At 42.5% G+C, this 21,306-nt stretch overlaps 1 protein-coding gene across 5 annotated transcripts in view; it reads right to left on the reverse strand.

The window, feature by feature from the left end:
* Window positions 1-432: 432 nt before the first annotated feature.
* The window catches only part of LOC122488080 (retinitis pigmentosa 9 protein-like), a 43,627-nt gene continuing 22,753 nt past the window's right edge, over window positions 433-21,306 (reverse strand). For 2 of the 5 annotated variants that reach the window (XR_006298562.1, XR_006298564.1), the window contains 2 exons: window positions 16,528-16,612; window positions 433-5,240 (listed from right to left, as the gene is read on the reverse strand). The gene's annotated coding sequence lies outside the window, so the exon portion shown is untranslated. Of the gene's footprint in view, window positions 5,241-9,778; window positions 10,157-16,527; window positions 16,613-21,306 lie in introns of those variants that run through there. The other 3 variants (XR_006298559.1, XR_006298561.1, XR_006298560.1) reach the window with 2 other exon arrangements.

Below are 21,306 nucleotides of genomic sequence, written 5' to 3' on the forward strand. Positions count from 1 at the left end.
AAAAAAAAGTCAATAGTATTCCTATATACCACCAATACAGTTAGAATGTAATTTAAATGAAAGAACTAACTTTCAATAGCAAGGAAATTTATAACTCTAAAAGATATTTATAAAGGAAATTATAAATTAGAAACTTGTACTTAAGGTTTATCCATGGATGAGTGCCTGGATGGTTCAGTCAGTTAAGTGTCTGACTCTTGGTTTGGGCTCAGGTCATGATCTCATGAGTTCAAGCCCAGAGTCAGGCTTTGTGCTGACAGTGTGGAGCCTGCTTGGGATTCTCTCTCTCTCTCTCTCTTTCTCTCTCTCTCTCTCTCCCTCTCCCTCTCTCTCTCTCTCTCTCTCCCCCTTCCCTGCTCATGCTGTCTCTGTCTCTCTCAAAATAAATAAACTTTAAAAAAAAAAAAAAGGAGATTTATCCACGGAGACAGATGTGATCCTAGTTCATTTATTTAACTCCTGTGTACTACACCATAATTTATGTATTCTCTTGCTTCATGGACATTTGGGTGGTTTTCAATTCTTTTATGTTATAAGCAATGCTACTGCAACAAGATTTTTTTTTTAAATATTTATTTATTGTGTGTGAGAGAGAGAGAGAGAGCGTGAGTGGGAGGAGGCGCAGAGAGACAGGGAGACCCAGAATCTGAAGTAGGTCCAGGCTCTGAACTGTCAGCACAGAGCCCAACTGCAGGGCTTGAACTCATAAACTGTGAGATCATGACCTCAGTCCAACACTTAACTGACTGAGCACCCAGGCACCCCTGCAACAAACAGTTTTGATAGATGGCTCCTTGGGATCATATGCAGAATTTTTTTCTAGAATATTTCTAGATGTACAATTGCTAGTTTATGGAGTATGACCCTTTTTCAACTTAAAAAAAAAAGTTGCTTTTTTTTTTTTACATTTTATTTATTTTTGAGAGAGAGACAGAGCACAAGTGGGGGAGGGGCAGAGAGAGAGTGGGAGACACAGAATCCGAAGCAGGCTCCAGGCTCCAAGCTGTCAGCACAGAGCCCGATGCAGGGCTTGAACCCACAAACCATGAGATCATGACCCAAGCTGAAGGTGGACGCTTAACCAACTGAGCCACCCAGACGCCCCAACCCTTTTTCAACTTTTTGATATCGTCAACTTGCTCTCCAAAGTGATTTGAAGTATCACCAGCAGCAGTCTATACATGCTCCTACCACTTCACTTCTTCCTCCTTAACTCTCCTGTTGTCAAACTGGTTACATTCCCCCCCCCCCAATCTGATAGTTATAAATGGCATCTCACTGCAAATCCCAAAAGAATGTAGACTCCCTAGGAATTATAATTTTTTCTTCCCTGCTGTTTCCTTGGGGTTACAGTTGTACGTACTCAAATATTTGTGGAGGAAATGAGTGAATGAAGGTTCACTAGTAAGGCTGAGCATCCATGATGTGTTTATAGCTCACCAATATGTTAAAGAGGAAGCTCAAGGTATGGAAAACAAGACTATTATTATTATTACACTTGCTGTTTAAATTTTCAATATAAAATCCAGTGTGTCAACTGAGGGGAAAGTATAAATCAGGCTGCTTTAATGAGACAGAGACTGTCAAACTGTCAAAAGGAGAGTAACAGGGACCACCCAAGGAATAGAAAAGGCACTGGGCCTGGGAATCCAAAGACCTTAGCCCAATCTCCTTCCAATTTAGGATTGAAACTTCATATATATGGTTAGATTACTTAACCTCCCTGAATCTCAGGTGTCGTCATCTTAAAATAGAGACAATGATAATAATACCCATTTGGAATCCTGAGCAGAGAACACAGAGTTCACTAACTGGACCTTAACATAAAAATAGCAACCACCACCTAACCTCAGACACCCCACCCCACACAAAATGCCTCAGTTGGCACAAAAACATTTTTATATTAGAGGTCTAGTGGAATCTATGAGCCAGATAGTACCACTACAGACCAAGTAGTACAAAACTGGGTAGTTTCATCTGTGACATCTTCCAGCACAGCCTCAAATCCAAAGCTTCCAATTAGCTGGCATTTCTGGAACACTCTCATTCCAATCCTGCTCCCTGCTGATCTACCTACGAACCCTCTCGATTATGTAACTTGGAAGCCCTGTTTGGCTGAACACAACCCACTATATCCCTCAACCTATTTCTGAATAGTTGCTGAACTTTGTTTCCTCCCAAGGACACTCCTGTTCTGAGCTGCCCTCATAAGGAGGTTCTTCTTTCTTTCACTGTTCATGCACCCCAGCACTGAGATATGGCCACTAGCTTGTGGAAAATCCCAGTTTTCTGGGGACTGACTATTATAAATTTTGGGGGGTTATCCTCAAGAAAAATATTATAAAATTATAAATACAAACATCTTCTGATACTTCTGTCTTTCACCTTGTGGGTCACTGTGCCACATTCATTGAGAACATAGGAAACCTCTATCTACATGACCACGATATGAAGGAGGGGGTGAGTCATCCAAAACTCCAGCTTCCAAGATCTTTTCCTTCCTCAGTGCCAATGACTCTCACCACACAGCATCTGAGCAAAGCACTACTTGACCACCCGATGGACCTTGTTATAATTAGCAACAGTTCCAACTCTGAAATCCTAAATTTAAACTGTCCATTCTCTGACTACAACTCCCTGTCACGTAAAAGATTTCCATTAATTTTTTCTCCATTTGATCAGCTCCCCTCTGACATTACTTCCTTTCTCTTCCTGACTATATACTAGGCCACTAAGTAGGGTGGGGTGAGGCACCTAGGGTAGAACTTTAAGGAGGCACTCATGTTCACGGTCATGTAAGTACAGGGTATACATTATGTGTCATGATGTATTAATTTCTCACGATGACACTGAACTTTCTTGAACCCTTGCTCTTCTGTTCACAAGCTCTGTAAAACCACAGTCCTTGGTTTGGATTCATGCAATCATTCAAGGTCTCTCCCAAGCAGCTGAATATGACTGAGCAAGTGATACACCACTACAGATGAGGGAAAATACAAAGTACTGATCCTCATTCCAGGTCAACCCTCAACTCTACCAGCAATCCTTTTGCATGTTTGTAGAAGACTGTTTTTTCCCTTCCCTGCAGCAGTATGGAAGACATTGTTAGTTGTCAGCTCAATTAATACCCATTCTCTTCCTTAGTCATAGCATCTCAATTTATTGCAAGTGGCAATACGCCTAGCTAAAAGACAACTTCATTTCAGCCATGGGAAGCCATTGTGGTATAAGCTGAAGTTGGGTAGGTCATCTAGTAAAGCTCCTTAAAAGCAATACTGATGACAGAAGCTGCTGTGTACCTGTTGTGCTCTTTTTTACCCTTTCCCTTCTCAACCCCCTGCTTTCTGCCTGGAACAAGCATCTTGGAACATGTGGCATTTTGAAGATGGAAGCCATTGTAAGGATGGCAGAACAAAACGAAAGGAGACTGGGTTCTTTGTGACAGCAAGGAGCTTCCAGACCTGCCCTGGAATATCTCCATCTCTATGTGAAAAAAAAACTTTATCCAGTTTCAGGCACCAGTATTTCTGCTCAAACACAACTTTACCTGGTAATGCAGACAGTCATCCCAAATTTTCAATGTTCCCTTAAAGTCTTTATTCTGCCTTCCATTGAAAAATATCAAGAGTAGGGCGCATGGGTAGCTCAGTCAATTAAGTGCCAGACTCTTGGTTTCAGCTCAGGTCATGATCTCACAGTTTTGTGAGACTGAGCCCCAGGTCAGGCTCTGTGCTGACAGCAAGGAGCCTGGTTGGGATTCTCTCTCTCCCTCTCTCCTCGCCTGCTCCCTCATACACACACAGTCTCTCTCTCTCAAAATAAATAAACTTTAGAAAAAGAAAAATATCAAGGTCATCACATGCTAAAGCACTAAAACTCCTGACTTCAAAGACTTCATTTCCCACCTATCTCAGTAACTTTCTTCTGTCCGAGGCAAAGCATTGTAAACAGGCTTAGCTAACCTCACCGTGTGCTTCCTCAGAACATCCTAACATCCCTTCTCTCTCCACTATAGGTAACATCTCCCTGTCTCTCCATTCTGGCCTCACAGATACCTAAATCTCTCGCTTTAAAAACAAAACAAAAAACTCACAATAATCCTTGCAACCCCACGACTCCCATTAACTACGATCCTAGGCCTTTCTTTTCTCTCCCATGCAAAAAAAGCGGAGTCCGTGTGTGCCAGCTTCTCTCTCCAACTGCCCATGTACCAGCCCACAGACGACTTCCCCAGGCCCTCTGTTCCTCACTCTCCCAACCCAGGGCGCCCTAACTGCCAGAGCCTCTGCACCCCTGCTTTTACTCTCCGCAGCGGTAGGGGCTGGAGCGCCCCTCCCTTATGAATCGCCTACTTTCAGGTCCACACGGTTCAGGCTAGCCTCCTCCTTCCTCTCTCCTTCTCCTCCGTCAGCTCCTCTTCCTTCGTGTCAGCGGTGTTAGGCCCAAGAAGGAAGACCAGGGGCTCAGAGCAGGGGAGACAAGCTGTCTTCACCGAACACACTCAAATGGAAGGGACAGTCCGGGAGAGCGAGTGGGACAGGGAACCGACCCGTCCTCTGGAAGCGCCAACACCAGGGCGTCCAGGCGCCGGAGCGAGCATGGTGCCGAAAACTGCTCCAAGGCTTCTCCAGGTGTCCTTGGGAGGAGCAGTCAGGCTCCGATCCTCGCCCAGGGCGCATGCGTGAGCCGTCTGTGGGAGGCCCGCGCAGCGCGCGGAGCCTATGAAAAGTGGGAGCCAAGGCCCAGGTGTCAGAGACGTTCCGGGTTGTGGAGGTTGGCTTAGAGCAGGTGGGCGTACCGAACACGGTGAGTGGTGGGGTTGGGTGCCGAGGGAGTGGAGGCGACTGACTTGCAGGACAGGGAGTGGGGTGTGAGTCGTGGGTAAAGAGAGGCTGGGTCCCCCGGGATGGGCTCCTCTGGACCGGGGAAGGGGCGCGGTGGGCACGCCTGAGAGGCTGAGGACGAGGGCGCTGCAGGCCAGGCCTAAGTGATGGCCCCGGAGTGGAGCTCCTGGGCACAGCCCGTCACATTCGAGGCGCTGCGGCAAGTTCTCTCCTGGCCTCAGTCTTCACTCCGTGCTGCTGCTGCTGCTGCGGCTTGGGGAAGCCAAGACTGTTTGTGCGAGATGCGGCCCGGGCTTGTGGGCAACGCTGCCCGGGGCCCTAACGCCGTGCAGCCCTGTGTCCGCGATCCCAGACCAGCCAGAAGAGGTGAGGACCCTTCCACCCAGACTTGGAATTCTGAAAGGGAAACAGGAGAACTTCTCCGTTAACTGTAGTGTATGGCACTTGAGTGTGACTGCCCTTTCCTAAATATGAACACCTGTCTTTCAGCCTAGGACATGAACGCCTCTTCAGAAAACGCACATTTCGAGGGCAGTAACGCCAGACCCTTTTTTTATGTGCACGCCATGGGCCAGCAGCCTTACCTGAGTCCGTGGTGCCAGAGTCCCACCTATAATCCATTCTCTGTTCCTGGGGCAGGTAAGAAGTTCAGTGCGGTTAAAGACCCTACCCCCTAAAGCAATGCCTGAGGTTTTCTAATACTTGAATCCATGATCTCCCTTTCCTCTCTCTGTCCCGACACAGAAGAGATTATGGCAGCACACAGGGGCAGTGTTTGAAGTTCACCATTTTAATAGGTAACATTTGGCTTCTAGCTATATGCCGGTTATTCTGCTAAATACTGGACGTAGGTTCTCTCATTTGACCTCAACAACCTGATGGACTAGGTATTATTGCTGTCTTTGCTTCACAAATGGAGGAACTGAGGCTCGGAGTCTGGGACTTGCCCAGAGTTACACAGGAGTCAAACCAAAATTTTATTAAACTAGTCTAGTAGAGGGACCTAGAGCTCCTAGTCCCTATAGTTTTTTTTTAACAAGGCCTAAAGATTCTAAAAGCTATTATGGTAAGGTCAAAAAAAAAGTACTCTGGGAGAAGTATGGCAAAACTTAAAAGTTTGGGAGGTGGACATCTAGGATTTCATGCATTACGGGGTGGGAGAGGGCTTTAGGCAGTGCAGGAGAATCCATGGGGTGATTCTCCCTTCTCACACCTCCAGTAGCAAAGATAATGTTAAACCTATTCTTCTGTGTACCCTGTTGTAGATAAAGCATGTTGTGTATCTTATGCAACTGTTTTCCAAGGAGAAAACTAGGTGTGATAAGGATTTCTTTTGAGTTCATCAGTCACTGATCCCAATTGAGTAGAATTTTTAGTCCAAGGAGCTCCTGGTGGCAGCCATTTTATAGCTGTAGTCTGAGCAATAAGGAATTCTGCCAGCATATGGTCTACGGACTTCAGCTCCTCACTGTCTCCAGCAAGACGGCTTACTTGAGATATTTTGGACTTGTACCTCCACATGAGCTTAAAGAAATTTTTATATATAAGCATTCCGTTAGCTCTATTTCTCTGGTGATCCCCTAATTAATACAGATGTTGAAATGTGATTTTGGAATGGTAGATGAAGGAATTATATGAGGAAAACTCTTGAGGTCAGAGGGTGGGAAATTCCTAAAAGAAATGCATATTGTACCTTAAACTTTCTTTGAAATAAAAGGCTGAGATTCCATACTTGTGCAGTTTGTTCATGTGATTCACTTTCAGGTTTGTTTATTTATTTAAAGTTTGAGAGAGAGTGCCCATACAAGCAGGAGAGCGGCAGAGAGAGAATCCCAAGCAGACTCCATGCTGTCAGTGCAGAGCCGGAGGCAGGCTTGATCTGGCAAACTGTGACATCATGACCTGAACCAAAATCAAGAGTCAGACACCTAACCAACTGAGTCACCCAGGCGCCCTGCACCTTCAGGTTTAAAATATTTGTCCTAAGAGTTGTGATTTAGAATTAAAGTGGTGAGTACTGGAAGTAGGACTCAGCTTTGTATTGCTTATTTGCTTGTTTGTTTTAATTGCAATCAAACTGAGAGATTTTAGGAATTACTGTCTTGTGTAACCTAGAACTGCAAGAAAGAAGCCACTTCAGGTTGGCTAAATAGGGAATCAAAAGACATAATCCATATTAGTACTTATTTCCCTTTATTTCTAGTTTTTTACTTTCTCTGTATTAATCTCATACTTAGCCATTTCAAAGTGGCAAAGATGGTTACAGCATTCCTAGGCCTGTAATGATTTTATGGCTAGGGGTCTCAGAGAAGAGCCCGCTCTTCCAGTAGATTCAATGAGTTCCAAAGCTCACTGTCAGTGGTCTGGCTTTGTCACATGCCCTCCTTGTTCTACTTACCAAGCCAGGAATATGGACCAGTCTTCTTAATCAGTCTAGGTTATATGCCCCATGTTGGAGGTGTATAAGCCAGTCATATTCCATTTGGACATAGAAGGTCTCTCCATTTTCAAAGGAGCTTGAAGGGCCTATTGCCAAGAGACGAATGGATGCCAGTATGGAAAGATAAATGTTGACTATAGATTCACTGAAGATAATTTACATCATTTTTGGATAAAGTTAGTTAAGTAGGAAATGAGAGGAATGTATTAGAACTTGTCAAATAGCTGGATAAAATTGTGTATTAAACATTTGCATTTCCTTGATGACAGATGATGTGAAGCATGTTTTCATATGTATATTTAGCAAGTTTTGTCTGTGTATTTTCTTTGGTGAGGTGTCTGTTAAGGTCTGAAGCCTCTTTTTTAATCAGGTTCTTTTCTTTTTTCTTTCTTTTTTTTTTTTTTTTTAAAGTTTATTTATTTTGAGAGAGAAAGAGGCAGCATGAGCAGGGGAAGGGCAGACAGGGTGGGAGAGAGAATCCCAAGCAGGCTCCACACTGTCAGCACAGAGCCTGATGTGGGGCTTGAATTCATGAACCACGAGATCATGAGCTGAGTCAAAATCAAGAGTCAGATGGATGTTTAACTGGCTGAGCCACCCAGGCACCCCCTAATTGGGTTATTTTCTTAATGTTTTAAGGGTTCTTTGTATATTTTGGGTAACTGTCCTTTATCAGTATTTTCTCCCAGTCTGTGACTTTTCACTCAGTTGACAGTATCAGTATCTTTTGCAGAGTTTTAAATTTTAATGAAGTCAGCTTTCAGTTCTTTCTTGCATGCATCATATATGCCACTAGTATTTTGTATAAAAAGTCATCACTATACTTAAGGACATACAGGTTTTCTGTTATCTTCTAGGTCTTATAGTTTCTGCATTTTGCATTGAGGTTTGTGGTCCATTTTGAGTTAATTTTTGTGAAGGGTGTTTAAGGTCTTTTTCTAGAATCACTTTTTGCACGTGTATGTTCAGTTCCAGGATGGTTCGTTGAAAAGACCATCTTTGCTCCATTGTTTTGTCTTTGCTCCTTTGTCAAACATTGGTTAATTACACAGGTCTGGGTGTGGGCTCTCCAGTCTATCCTATTGATCTGTTGGTAACTTCTTAAGTGTTTGGTAGTCTTCAATGGGCCCTTCTGGGCCTGTACTTTTTGTTCTAGAAGGTTATCAGTTGATTTTTTCTTTAATAGATATAGGTCTATGCAGATGTCCATTTCTACTTGTATGAGTCTAGCAAACTCTGTCTTTCAAGGAATTGGTCCATTTTGTGTAGGTTATGAAAGCTGTGGTAATAGAGTTCATAGTATTCCTTCCATCTTTTTAATGTCCATGGGATCTGAAGCGGCACCCTCTTTCATTTCTGATACTAGTCATTTGTGTCTTCCCCTTTTTCACTCAGTAAGCTGGCTGGTGGTTTATCAACTTTATTGATCTTTTCAATGAACCAGCTTTTTTATTTTATTTTTTTATTGATTCTGTTGTCAATTTCATTAATTCTGCTTTAACTTTTATTTCCTTATTCTTTGAATTTAATTTGCTCTTTATTTTCTAGTTTCCGAGACAGAGACTATATAATTGATTTTCAAATCTTTTCAATTTTGTAAATTTCCCTCTAATCATTACTTCCATGTCATCCAACAAATTTTGACAAGTTCTATTTCATTTAGTTCAAAATCTTTTTTTTTCTTTTCTTTTTTTTTTTTTTTTTTTGAGTAGGCTTTGTGCTTATCACAGAGCCCAGTGCCAGTGCCACTCATGACCCTGAGATGAAGACCTGAGGTGAGACCAAGAGTTGGACGCTTAACTGACTGACTCACCCGGCACCCCTAGCTCAATATCTTTAAATTTCTCCTGAGATTTCTTCATTGACTCAGTGTTACTTAGTATTTAATCTCAAAGTATTAGGTGATTTTACAGCTATCCTTGTTTTCTATATTCAGTTGTAGGCTAAGAGCAGACACTGTATGATTAATATACTTTTTAATTTGTAAAAGTGTTTTTTTATGGCCCACAGTATGTACTGTCTTGGTGAGTGCTCCATGTGGGTGTGAGATGTGTATTCTGTTGAATAAAGAAGTCTGTGGATGTCCATTATTTCCAGTTGGTTAAGGGTACTGTTGAGTTCAGTTGTCCTTACTGATTTTGTACACCTGCCACATCTGTCCTATTCTGATACAGGAGTATTAAAATCTCCTAGTGGTAATAGTGGGTCATTCTATTTCTCCATGTATTTCTATCACTTTTGGCCTCACATAGTTTCACCCTCTGTTAAGGGCATGCACTTTAGGGAGGGATTGTTACGTTTCAGTGAAGAATTGATGTTTCATGTAATGCCACTCTTTATCCCTGATCACTTTCCTTGGTCTGAAGTCTGCTCTGTCTGAAAGAAATACAGCTTGTCCCCTTCTTTTGATTAGTATTAACATGGTACATCTTTTTCCATTCCTGTCTTCATATTAAAGTGAATTTTTTTTTTTGTAGACAATACAGTTTTTGCCTTTTAGGGTGTCTTGTAATGTTTTATTAATTGCCAGGCATTCTGTACTGAATAAAAGGAAGTGCTCTAAATAGGCTTTTAGTGACATGGTAAGTTGTGGAGGTAGGACAGGGACCATAGTGCCATGGTTATAGAAGGACTGTGATTTTAGGTCTCAGTCTTTTAGTGAGATTGTGCCTTTGGACTATGAACTATGCCTTCTCCCATTGGGCAGGGAAGTGTGGTTAGGGTGGTTTGAGATAAGTATTTGCTTACACCCTGATCAGTTAGGCTCTGGTCAACTAGCTTGTCCTGAGGTCTGGTGTTAGTGTTGGCTGGAGTTCTCCTTGTGTATGTCACAGTGGTTCCTCTTCTCTCCTCTTCCTGTGGGATCTTTCTCCTAGATTTAATGTAAGAAACTGGTTGAGCTACTGTAGATAAAATTCAAAAAAAGCAAAGGGCAGCAGGGGATGGGGGAGGATTCCCTATGAATGGATCCCCTTGAAGTTTTTAACAACCAGATTTGTTCTCCTTGAGCCTGCAATTTGTCAGTAACAATAGTTCAGGCTTCCCTGTTCCACTACTAATTCCCATGGAATTTTTATCTCTTGGGTTTATACCCCTCTAAGTTGCACTTATCTGCATTCACATATCTCTCCAACACTGGGGTAGCACTTTGCCTGTAACCTACTGCTATGAAGGGTCTGGGAAGAATTCTTGATTTTTTCAGTTCACCTTTTTACTTTGTCTGGAGTAAATGACTTCCAAACTTCTTACATATCCAGAATCAAACTCTACCAGCTTTTAATATTAATTAGACATGCAGTACTCATAGGTGTGCAATTGAAATAGAGGGACAAATTCATGCTTTTATAAATAGGCTGATTTTGATTCAATATTAAGTTCTCTTTGCATCCATCCCCTCCTTTGTATAACAAGATGAATTAGTTTTCTTTTGACATTGCCCAACATCTCCCCATTTCTCCCACCACCCAGCCCCTGGCAACCACCATTCTACTGTTTCTGAGTTCATCTTTTGTAGATTTTACATATAGGTGAGATGATATGGCATTTGACTTCCTTTATTGAACTGACTTCTCTTAAGAAAAGCCCTCAAGGTCCATCTGTTATCACAAGTGGCAAGATTTCCATTTAAAAAACAAAAGGTTGGGGCACCTGGGTGGCTCAGCGGGTTAAGCATCTGACTTTGGCTCAGGTCATGATCTCATGGTTCATGAGTTCAAGTCCCACGTCAGGCTCTGTGCTGACAGCTCAGAGCCTGGAGCCTGCTTTGGATTCTGTGTGTGTGTGTATCTTTCTCTGCCCCTCCCCAGCTCACGCATGCGCCCTCTCTTTCTGTCTCTCTCTCTCAAAAATAAATAAACATTAAAAAATTTTTAAGAAAAAAAAAGCAAGGGGGCATGGGTGGCTCAGTCGGTTAAGTGTCTGACTTTGGCTCAGGTCATGATCTCACAGTTTGTGGGTTCGAGCCCTGCATCGGGCTCTGTGCTGACATCTCAGAGCCTGGAGCCTGCTAAGGATTGTGTCTCCCTCTCTCTCTCTCTCTCTCTCTCTCTGCCCCGTCTCCCACTCATCTCTCTTTCTCAAAAATAAATAAACATTTAAAAAGTTAAAAAAAAAAAAAAAAGAAATGTTTTAGGGCACCTGGGTGGCTCAGTCAGTTAAACATCGACTCTTGATTTCAGTTCAGGTCTTAATCTCAAGGATGTGAGTTCAGGTCCTGCACTGGGCTTTGTACTGGGTGTGAAGCCTACTTAAAATGTGTGTGTGTATATATATGTATACAGATACATATGTGTGTATAATGTATATATATATACATACATATATATATATTATACACACACATACAGCTGTATACAGATACAGATGTATCTGTACACACACACACACACACACACACACACACACACGCACACAAAAGATTTTGGTAGCAGTTGGAAGAAGTAGGGAAGGAGGGATTCCCAGAAAAGTGAAGAGAAGTTGGCCTGTGGGGAATCCACATATGGCTAGAGACTACAGGCTTAGTGGGACAGTGAGATGATACAGATACAAATCAGATAATAAGGGCCTTTATGGTACCCTAAAGAATGGGGTCATTGTTCCTCATTTCCTGAATGGCAGTGATAAGCCCTTCAAATACTGTGTCTGGAGTGAGGAGGGGTCACAGTTGAGTCAGAAATAAAATTCTGGGGGTACCTGGCTGGCTCAGTTGGTGGAGCATCTGACTCTTGATGCTCAGGGTCATGAGTTTGAGCCCCATGCCCCACAGTTGGGTAATCTCACAGTTGGGTGTAGAGATTACTTAAGAAAAGAAAAAGATAATTCTGGAGGTAGTATGGACTACAGACCTGTGAATGTCAGGGGGATGGGTAAAGGAAGTTACTCTTGATGCTCAGGGTCATGAGTTTGAGCCCCATGCCCCACAGTTGGGTAATCTCACAGTTGGGTGTAGAGATTACTTAAGAAAAGAAAAAGATAATTCTGGAGGTAGTATGGACTACAGACCTGTGAATGTCAGGGGGATGGGTAAAGGAAGTTACTAGTAGTTACTGAGGTAAAAACATAGGAGAGGTCTTCAAAGTCCTTTGCATGGTAGAAGAGGGAAGGTATTACAAAGAGTAGCCATGGATTTTGATTAGTGAGTGACAAAACTTTAACACCTATGTTTTTGCAGTAAGTGGCTGAATAGGGTCCTGTGGTAGATTCTACTGGCAGAGATCTGCTATTATGGTATTTTGTTCCACTGTATGATATGGTACAACATATGGTAGGAAGTTATCTGAGTCATGAACTTCATTCTGTTGGCTTCTAACCTCTATAGACAGTGTTGAACTCCCAACGTGAGACTTATCTGTTTACTTTCAATACAGGAAGAAACCCGTGAGCTTGTATGTATAAATACATCAGGCCAGGTCCGACAGGCATTTTGATGCAGCCTTAAACAGTGAAATTGAGTTCATAAGATCAACCTCACTACATTGAGTTAAACTGCCTCATAAACACTGATCTGAGTATAATTACTGCTTTTATATACGAAGTAGAGGTTTTATCTTAACTTTGTTAATCGTATACATCTGTTTTGCAAAAGCAAATGCCTTTCCTTAAATGAATTTGTATGAGAGAAATGTGTCTGTCATTCCTGGCACCACTGCACTGTTTACCCCTAAAGAGTGGAAAATGGGGGAAGATGTGTGTATGTGTGAATGAATAGTGCTGAATGAACAGGTTTAGAAAGGCTTGTACATACAAAGGACTTTTGTTCTCCTTTGCTCTATGAGAGCTGACATAATTATTCTTTCTTCAGCCACAACAATCCGGAATTAGGCTTAGTGGGTGCTTGGTCTCTTTGAAAAACCGCCACTACTAAGTAGGGGTGATTCATGATATGTTATCTGATGGTCTGGCAACCAGTCAGAACAGATGCCTGCTCTTGTAGTGAAGGAGGGTGCTGGAGGCCCCACTGTTCTGGTCATTGCCCTTTCACTTGTTGAATCCTGAGGGGAGAAAGTGGGGGGCCATTAGCTACCAACTAGCATGGAAGAAATGCCATATTTTAACACTTGGTGTGGCCACTTGGCTGTGTACTGGCTGAATGTTGGGACCAGCTGCAGGAGACAGAGTGACTACTGTATTCTCTTTCCAGGTTTCAGAAATGGAAGTCTGTATTTTCCATATTCAGTGGTACTCAGTGAGTATCCTGGCTTCCTTGTTCCTCAGTCACCATTGCCCACTACACTTAACCGACGACCTATGTTTTATAACACAGCACATTTCCAGCACTGTAGTGGCTATAGAAAGAAAAAGAAAACGAGAGAGACTCAGACTGAACCTCAGCAGGCTGAGAACATGACTCAGAAACAAGGCACCCACTCAGAAGGTGATATGGTGACCAGTATCCCTACTTCTAATATTGACACAGAAATGGACGACATTCCTGAAGAAACAGATGGCGTTTTGTCTTCTGTTGCCCAGAAGAGGGAGCTACACGGTAAGAGCCCTTCTAATAACAGCCTGTATAGGACATCACCTCAAGGAAGCTATGCATCTGAGGAAGAGAAAATGAGGCTAGAACAGAGCAAAGGATCCCTTGTAACGCAGTTCTGGAAGACTTTGAAGGAAACTATGTGTTTGTATGACCTAGCTTATGGTAAAGCCATGCCAGAGAAGATGGTACAGGACAATAGGATTTCACAGAGTTCTTGGGAAAATAGAACTTTCCCTCATGAGGGTACAGAGGGCATTACATGTAAAGATGAAGAAAGCACTGTCTGGTTGGAGCAGTGTCATGATGTAAGACATGATGATGTGGTAAAGTTGGGCTCCATCATGAATATGAACTTGGGTAAAGAAAAAAGCTATGCAGCTGCTCCCCAATTCCTATCTTCTCCAGATGAAGCAAAAGACAGAGATAGAATCCAGGATACCCTGAACTCAAATCTGTGCCTGTCTTCTGGAGATGGCAATAAGCTCCAGCAGGAAAGGCCGGTCTGCCCCAGCAATAAAGCCACTGAGGACCTGAGCCTACAGTCCAATCCCAGAGTCCCCTTCGCATTGAGGAAAGCATGCTAGACAATGGTAGTGGGGGCCATGGCTTCCCTGTGAACATGAATGAAGTTGAAGTGATACAGAGCAACAGCTACCCTGAGAATTATGTCCCTCCTCCTATCTCGCTGGCCAAGTTCAACCAGGCTGATGGAGGCATTCAGTGTGATATGAGCCAGTGGCAGGATGCAGAGCTGGAGCAATCCCCTGAGCAAATCCTTTCCAAAGATGAGTCATGACTAGACTACAAAACTAAGGGATCACAGAGAAAGTCAATCAGGAATAGGAAATTGAACACAAATGAAGAAAAAATGACCATAAATGATGAGATTGAGGAGGAGTATCATGAGAACTTCAAAAAGTGTGCCAAAATGAAAAAGACTGTGAAAGGCAGAAAGCAGAAAACCCTGAGCAACTTCTCAAGTGGTAACATAGTGTCTTTGTTGAAGAAAATGCTGCCTTGAACACTGTTCTTCCCGAGGATTCAGAAGACTGTGAGTTGGAAGAGGAAGTTGAAGGTGAAATGTATGAGGTAGAATGCCTCTTTGAAGAAGTTAGTCCACCAGACCCTGTGAATTCCTCAAAAAGAAGGATTTATTAAAAAAAAAAAAATTAAAAAAAAAAAAAAGGGGCGCCTGGGTGGCGGTCAGTTAAGCGTCCGACTTCAGCCAGGTCACGATCTCGCGGTCTGTGAGTTTGAGCCCCGCGTCGGGCTCTGGGCTGATGGCTCAGAGCCTGGAGCCTGTTTCTGATTCTGTGTCTCCCTCTCTCTCTGCCCCTCCCCCGTTCATGCTCTGTCTCTCTCTGTCCCAAAAATAAATAAAAAACGTTGAAAAAAAAATTAAAAAAAAAAAGGATTTATTGCAATGCCAGCAGGATAATCAGGATGCCACCTGAGTGGTCTCTCCCTCCTCAACTTATCATCTGGCCCACCAGAAATAAGGACAGGTTAAAGCATGTTGAATATGAGAGCATCCCTATGGTATATGAAGTGACAGGACAGGATGGCAGGATCCAAAGGGAACGTATGATGGCCATGCAGAAGGGACTGGAGTCTAAGAGAGCCTCTCACAAGTCATGGGAATGTAAGTGACTAATGGGCTGATCCTATTTGGTTGTCTGTGGTGGTTCCATACCGCATCCTGGAGGCAAAGGCAGCCGTACATCAATAGTATTTCTCCATTTTGAAAGTATGTTCTTAAACAATTATAGATGCCCATGTGTGCAGGATTGGCAGAGATCCCAAGTCTGAGGTCCTGCATTCCAGGAAATTGTAATGTAATTTGAAATAAAGAGCTGTAGCAGATGATGGAGAGCTGGTTGGTTTTAAAGGACAGTGGGGTTGAGAGAGAAAAGGAGAGATGGACTTTGAGGTAGGTGGTTGCTGAGAATGGGCAGTCCATGTGGAGGCAGTGAATTGTGATACAAATTTGGGGACTGTGGTTTGAAGAGGGAATGGAGACAGCAGCATGAGCTTATCAAATGGGCAGCCAGGGCAGGTCAAGTGTGTTTCAGGGATTGAGCTTGAGACCAGCCGGCCAGAGGGGAGACCTATGTTGAGTTGAGAAGGTAGGTCTAAGCAGAATGGGCTAAAGTAGTAGATATTTTCCTTTCTAGATGTTTTTCCTCTAGGCAATAAGGAGGTGCCAAAGCAAATTGAATAAAGGACAGGAAGAAGTATGCTCTAGGAATCTTCAGCTGGCAGTACAGTGTAGGAGGAATTTGAACTCTGCCTATATGGCTAAAACCCCTGTATAAAGTCAGTTTAAGTGAACTTTGGTTATAAAATGATGAGGGTCTTAACTCTCATGGGAGTAAAAGTTTTACATCTCAGAGAATTCATTAACGAAATTGACTCCTTAAGAATAGAAGGCTGGGTTTTGAACTTGAGTACCTAGAAAAAATGGTAACATCTGTGGTAAAGTAAACTTGTGAAGGGAATTTGTTTTGCTTTATGTGTGGCTGTCAGTGGGAGGACTGGACCAGCAGGTCATGCACACCTGGTTGAAGCTGGAGTTTGGATCACCGTATTTTTAGGGAGGGGGCTCAAACGAGTGGGAAGGGTCCAAAGTAGAGCCTGGGGGATGATTGTATCTGGGGTGCAAAAGTGAAATGAAGCAGGTATTGAATGGGATGCATAAGGACCCGCAGGAAATTTAATTAAGCTCAGTCTTAGCTCCTAAACCAGAACACTGGCCATCTTACCTTTAGTCTTCTTAAAGTCTCATTTGCCTCTGCTGTCATTTCTCATCAGTGTGTAGGAATCCATTTTTTCCATCCTATCACAGCCCTGTGAAGAAGATAACCTCAATTTACTCTTGGTTATGCAGTGAAGATGGTAATTTTCAGGGTGAACCTCTAGATTATGTCTGTTACATTTTTTTTATTGCTAAGGACTGTAGAATGATATAGAATAGGATCTTGAAAAATAGGTTTTCTTGAAAGATGTATTATTTATTTATTTATTTATTTATTTATTTATTTATTGCCATTGTTTTTTTAAGCAATTTGGGTTATTTGCTGTATGAATCACTTCTTCCCTCAGGTAACTGTGAGAGATGGAAAAGCAAGGTACCTTACAAAGGTTCAAACAGATTCGAGGCAGATGCTGTAAAGTTTAGGAAACAGCCAGCAGGTATAGAGTTGGTATCTATCCAGTGTCCAGTTTTCAATGTCATGATTAGCTTTTAGGGCTTTGTTTGGGGTTTCCTACTCAGTGCATGTTCTGTCCTCTAAAACTAACACTGCTTGTGGGCAGTGAAAAATGGCAGCATTCTAACTGGGTAGTAGACCTGTATCTATATAGATCCTTGCTCACAAGCAGATTGGAGCCTAAGCCTTTTCATTCTGTGGAGTGTCATTTTTATGTCAGTTTTCCACATTTAATTCACCAGTGCTGTTATGGTAGTGTGTTGTATGTTATATGGGATTTTGTAAGTTATCTTGCTGGTTCCAAGTGTCCCAGGTTAGAGCTAGTAGAGCTGGGCACTGGAAGTTCAGGATCTCCCTTAAAAGTTCAGGATCTCCCTTAAAGGTCTAGTAGTTTGACAGGCTTCTCTTCACACTGGGTCTTGGCATTGAGTATCCCTGCCACACCTTCAACCCCTAGGCCTGGGGTGTCAGGGAGAAAGTGCTTATTGGCTTTTTAAATGGGCCATTCCTGCCTTGCAGCGGTCATAAAGTAAAGATTGATAATCATGCTCCAGCAAAATGTTGAGACCTTTAACTTTATCCTAAAGATGAAAATTAAAGATATTAGTAATGATTCTTTGTATAAGAGATCTTGAGTTTTACAGCTGATTTAAGGAACTGTATTATTCTATTATTTTACAGGAAACAAATACTGAGTTCCAGCTACATAAAAGAACTAAATATTGCATCATTATGGTGGTTTAGAACATGTGATCATCCATTGATTTAATCTAATAAAGCTGTTACACCAACAAACAAGAAAATATGACATTGTAAAGCCTTTGCAATTAAAAGATACAAAACAGCAAATAAATTGAATTGTGTATGTGTGTGATTCTCAAGCATTTCGTTCCCGTCTCAAAATGGCCACATCGCTGGTAACACCAACAGAGTTGGGTCATTCCTGAATACTTCTGCCATGTCTATTACTGTCTTATAATCTCAGGGACCTTTAAATATGGGGAAAAGGATGGCAGAGTTGAGGACAGACTAAATAGATGGATTCCCCATGAACAGGAACTACCCTGAAGAGAGAGACGGTACCTTTTTCATTTTTTATAAATGGAAACCCAGGCATATAGTAGGTCCACTGATGGGTAAGTCCCATGGTGGTTTGTAGTATGTTACTTACTTCCAGTATACACTTGTAGAAACAAGGGAAACTTTAGGCAAACAAGAGTTCCTTATACTCGGAACCTATGACCTAGATGGTAAATTTGTGGAACCAGTCTTCTCCCAATAAAAGATACAGGTTAAGTCTGTGGCTAGGTGCCAAAATGTTTATATGTGGATGAAGGCTGTCCTAAGAGTAATTATAAGATATAGGTATTTGGCAGATATGGAGAGGCTAGGGTAACCTCTTGGAAGGGCTCTCTGAGTGATCGTATCAATAATATTTTGATACATATGGATGGATCCACTCAATATTGCCTCTAAGTTGTCCAGTGATTTTAACTATATATATATATATTTTTTACTATATTTTTATATTTTTAACTCCATATGGTAACAAAGTATCTCTCAAGATGGATTAAGGAGATGGTAAAAAGTGATGGCACTGCATGTTTTCAGATGAGATGCAAAAAGGCAAGCAAAAGATGATACGGTTTCTAAAGCTGGTCTTATGAGAAGATCTGACTTATTTCCTGCCTAACTCCTATTTAAAAGATGGAGTAGATATTCTAGGAGAATATCTGTGACCCCTATCCCCACCCGTGGCTGGATTATGTGACTCTCCTATGTGTCTTCTTTTTTTTTTTTTTTTTAATTTTTTTTTCAACGTTTATTTATTTTTGGGACAGAGAGAGACAGAGCATGAACGGGGGAGGGGCAGAGAGAGAGGGAGACACAGAATTGGAAACAGGCTCCAGGCTCTGAGCCATCAGCCCAGAGCCTAACGCAGGGCTCGAACTCATGGACCGTGAGATCGTGACCTGTCTGAAGCTGGACGCTTAACCGACTGCGCCACCCAGGCGCCCCCCCCCCCATGTGTCTTCTAGTAACACCTGCATTTTCACTTTCATAGCCCATTATGTGACATATCACAGGACAGTTACAACGTTTTCAACCTTGAGACCATGTATTCCTTAGGGCTATAGATTATTGTCTCCAGTAGATTATCTCCATGGAATAGTTAGTATAGAGCCTGGAACATCATATGCACTCAAGTATTTGTGAATGAATGGCTTAGTGTCAATTTAAATGAACAGTTTTGTCCTTGGCACTGTTCCCACCAACATTCCAAGCCCAGAACATAACTGAAATGGGAAGGCTGGAATAACTGAACAATAAGGAACACTTGAGTCCAGATAATCCAACTTCTGAGCTTATTTGGGAACTACAGGAAGGCATTCCACTACTCTAACTCCCTACCAACAGTTCTGATTCATTCAAATTCCAACAGTCTGATTCATTCACCTATAAATCCCCATGAGAAGATTAAAGAGTGTGGTTTTTCATTAATGTGTTAATAGGAGTTGAATCTGATTGCTTTTTTGACACCTGTGAAATAGGAGTTTGAAGTGTGGGTAAACTAATTCAAGGCATTTAAATGGACCATAACTGGGGCTCTCTGGCTAGTAGGAAGATATTGGACCCTAGAAGTTAGGAAAGATGGTAATGCCGGTATATGGAAGAGGAAACAGAAAAAGAGGACAACTCCAATGAACACTTCCCTGCTTTGTAATCCTTCCCAAAGTCTTTATTCTAGAGGCCAGATGAGAAGTCAAGCATAGGTTTGGAAACTGGAGTCCAAAATGAAGGGTACATCCTGATACCACCTTCCGTTTCATTTTCCCAAGCAGTTATTATACCCCATGGCACACTGAGTTCCTTAGGGTCAGACTCTGACATGAAGATTTGTGTGCAGGGAGTGCTTTAATGGAGAGTGCTTTGGGGAGTAAAATCTCTGAAGGGGCAAAGAAAGGATGATTAAGCATAGGGAAGAAGTTTGGATATGATGCAGCAACAACAAAGACCTCAGCCAATCCAATTGGGAGCTCCTGAGCTGCAATGATCCTGCAGAATTTTCTCAACTGGGGTAAGAGGACACCCCTATACCCGTGCACTGACCAGTCACTGATACAGGATGACCCTTAGAAAGGAAGCATGACCTTGGGTACTGTGGCTTTCTTCAAGAAAGATCAAATCCCTGGACAGGGGAAGTCAGTTGTAAGTTGTCAGTTGGTAGCCATCCCAGCGGGTGGGAGGGTAAATATTTTAGTCCGAAAGTCAGCAGTGAGAACTAGGCAGATACCAGTAGCACAACAAAGCATCCACTACAACTTCCAAATCAGGTTCCAACTGGAGCATGTAACAGTACTTCTAATAAATTCACATTCTGTTAGAAGTCTAGGGGCACCTGGGTGGCTCAGTCAGTTGAGCATCTGACCAGCTCGGGTCATGATCTCATGGCTCAGAAGTTTGAACATTGGGCTCTGTGCTGGCAGTGTGGAGACTGCTGGGAATTCTCTCTCTCTCCTCTCTCTCTGACCCTCCCCAACTTGTGCTTTCTCTCTCTCAAAAGAAATAAAAGAAGTTGAATCTAGAGGTGCACCTGGGTGGCTCAGTCAGTTTAGTGTCTGACTCTTGATTTTGGCTTAGGTTATGATCCCATGGTCATGAGATTGAGCCCCATGTTGGGTTCCATGCTCAGCATGGAGCCTTCTTGAGATTCTCAATCTCTCTCTCTCTCTCTCTCTCTCTCTCTCTCTCTCTCTCCCTCCCTCCCTCTCTGCCCCTGCGTTGCTTGCACACGAACGTGAACATGCAACTCTCTCTCAAAATAAACAAAGTTGAGACTAGAACATGAAACAAGATGGTCTCTGCCCAAAAGAAGCTTCCAGACATGTCACTAATTTCAACAAACGTAGTGGCTTAAAACAATAACCGTTGACTTCCGGTTTCTGGACTAGCATATGAGGAGATAAGAAGTCTTTTTATTTAGATTCAAGTTAGTTAATATATAGGATAGTATTGGTTTCAGGAGTAGAAGGGAGTCTTCACTCTGTCCTGAGAAGTAAAAAGAACTAAAAAATTACCAAATCTCCCTAAATTCATCAAAGAATGGAGGTCATGACAAAATCGCTGATCCAAAAATTGGAGAGAGAGGCAGACACGGAAAATCACAACTTCCCATGGCAGAAGCCTCTGTGGGAGATAGGTGCGCTAGGGTAGGATATCGAATGTAACAAGTGGACCATTCTGGTGTTGATGTGAGAGGTGGGGTTGTGGGTATGTGAGGACACAGAATATATGGGTAATCTCTGTAGTTTCTGCTCACTTCCATTGTGA

This window comes from Prionailurus bengalensis, chromosome A2, assembly GCF_016509475.1.
Source record: "Prionailurus bengalensis isolate Pbe53 chromosome A2, Fcat_Pben_1.1_paternal_pri, whole genome shotgun sequence".
NCBI classification, from domain to species: Eukaryota; Metazoa; Chordata; class Mammalia; order Carnivora; family Felidae; genus Prionailurus; species Prionailurus bengalensis.